Here is a 2888-nt window from a genome sequence, read left to right as displayed (position 1 = left end):
ATGAAAGCGACGTCGTGCGTTTAATCGGCCAGAATAAATTGTCAGTGACCTTGAAAGTGGTCGAAAATCAGGTTAAAGTTCTGATACTGTTACTATATAGTACGCGGGTTTACGGAACAATGAAACAACAATAACAAATCAAAATTTATTCACGACGGAATTAGGGGGAGGCTAAATTCCGAAAATGCCTGCTACTGCTCAGTTCAAAATATTTTGTCTTCACGACTGATTTCTAAGAACCTGAAGATTATAATATACGAAACAATAATTCTGCCAGTTGTCTTGCATCGGTTCAAAACGTGGTCTCTCACTCTAAGGGAGGATATTTGGGCCTAGGAGAGCAGACGATGGGGTCTGGAGAAAACTGCATAATGAACTTCAAAATTTATATTCCTCCCCCAATATTGTCAGGGTGATTAAGTCGAGAAGAATGAGATGGGCGGGGCATGTAGCGCACATGGATGAGACAAGAGGTGTGCACCGGGTACTGGTTGGGATACCCGAAGGGAAGAGACCGCTGGGTAGACCTAGACGTAGATGGGAGGATAATGTCAGGCGGGATCTATGGGAGACAGAAGTTGAAGGAGCCTGGATTTTGTTGGCCCAGGACAGGGCTTTGGTTAATTCGGTGATGAACCTTCGGGTTCGGTAAGCCATATAGTCAATTAGTTGGCTTCATAAGATATCATTTGCAAATAATATGTCGTGTAATTTGAAAGATGCAGTGTTGACAACCTTCTCTGACCCTTCAAAGTCCGGGCGTGCTGACCTCAGCGGGCCATTTGCAGCTGTGCATGTAATTGAAGACGAAACAATAAACTTGTCTTCAGTGGACAAGATAAAGACTTCCTGTCGCCCATATCAAAACAGTTGGTGATGGAAATCTTGAAAATGTATAAAAAGGTTTGCAATAACTACAAAATGCTTACCAAACCCCTTTCATCTTCTTATAGCTAATTACGTCTGTGTTACATTTGGTTAGTATCAGCCCTATAATTAGATGCGCGTACATAGGTATTCAACAATTAGTGAGATGCCAAGGTAACCCGCTCTAAAAAATGTCGAGCAAATGTGTGGAAACAAGCGCCGAAGTTGAGGCTTGAGTCATTAAATTGGTAATATTTGTCTCCTTGGCAACCTTAGATTTGTGCTGATGAGGAAATATCTTGATCACGTCCTGCTTGCAAAATGGCGAATTAAACACGTCCATGACGCAAAACCTTCTCTGAATACTTTGATATTCAGCTAGTCAAGAAATTTGTTTTTACAAAGGCTCATTTCCACGCTCACAGAAGATTAGGAGAGAAATGCATCTGCCAGAACATCATGCAGAAGTGATGGAATGATGACTGTAGGTGCTAAGGAGCTAGTTACTATGAGAAACTGGCAGAGTGCTGAGGCCACCAACCTGGTCACAAATACTTAGACACTCTGTACTGTGGACGTGGGGATTCCCCACTAAGTAAAGGAGAGCGCACCAAAATGCCTTACCTTGAGGAAACATCTCTCCATGACACACCAGCAGCAATCTCTATGAAACAACTTTAACAAGCAGAAACAGAACAGAATAAAGAATGCAACTTACCACAGAGGCCATTCCACAAAACAATACCTTTATATCTGACATTACGTCAATAAACAGTTTTACGATATGCGTTTTAGTGCACGCTGATTACTGAATTGACAGCGTGTCTACACAACAATTTCGGATTGTGGTCACAATGTTTATTAAGATCCCGGGACCCCTTCAACATGATAATCATATGCTGATTGACTACCCAATATCAAGATCAATAAGGTACCTTCTACCTCCAAGATTCATACGGAAAGGAATCTTCACTCACAGATGGCTCGAACACAAACATCCTGCAAAAGAGCTACACCACTTAAATTCCTCTCCCTTCCATTTCAGCATGTGCTTCTAAACCTGGTGAAAAAACTGTGTTTCTACTCTAGCTCAGACATCCCATGCTTCCTGGTAAATAACTCATATGAATAATCGTAAAGCATTTGCAATGGGTCCATGCGAAAGTTATCTGCTTCAAACATGTACACGACTTAGCAGTCTTGTCTCTTACATTCAAGCACTTAAAGAGACAATAGTGAAGATTAAAAATTAAGGTTTAAGCATGTAGTGGTCCTCAATAAACCATTCAACTTAAAAAAAATTTGTGCTGATGCAGTGTCAACCTCAATATATGTCAATAAATGTTTACCAGTCTGATAGCTTTTCTGATAAAGATTCATATGCAAAGGAATCTTTACTAACAGACAGCTCGAACACTCTAATATTTTAACAAACATCTTGCAAAAGAGCTATACCACAAGAAATACAACAACCAAGTTACAAAGGGCATTGTAATGATAAACAGTGCCACATATTCTTGGACAGACTTAACTCTATCACATGACAAGCACATCTAATACATCATATTGCTAGTGTACTTACACAATGCACGTCAAATTGAGACAGATACATCTGTAGAAGACAGGAGTGCCCTTCATGATCTCAGCCAATTTTCTGTTGAGATATGAAGTGAGCCTGCCAAGTGTACTGAACATAATCCACTGATTTCCTGGCAAGCAGTAGGCTGGTCAGGTGGCAGACAGCTTTCCCCCGAGTAAAATCCCAAGGATCAATTAATCTTCTTCTCCTCAGCTATTCCCATATTCTGTTTATTCCTGTGTCCCACTGCCTCAATTCCTACACTTGACCACCAATAAGAACACACGTAACTGTTGTTGTCAGTAACTTGCAAACGTTGTATTAAGAAGTAAAATATTACAACCTTTTGCGCTGCAGTGGCGTAACGCCGTCACGTCAATTGCCAGCTGACACTGGGTTACAAATTGTTAAAGAAGTTGCAATGAGGCATTCTTAAATATGT

This window comes from Zootermopsis nevadensis, unplaced genomic scaffold, assembly GCF_977971745.1.
Source record: "Zootermopsis nevadensis isolate Lab colony 2312 unplaced genomic scaffold, Znev_1.0 Znev_ptg000042l, whole genome shotgun sequence".
In the NCBI taxonomy this organism is placed as follows: domain Eukaryota; kingdom Metazoa; phylum Arthropoda; class Insecta; order Blattodea; family Termopsidae; genus Zootermopsis; species Zootermopsis nevadensis.
This window is presented reverse-complemented; position numbering follows the sequence as displayed.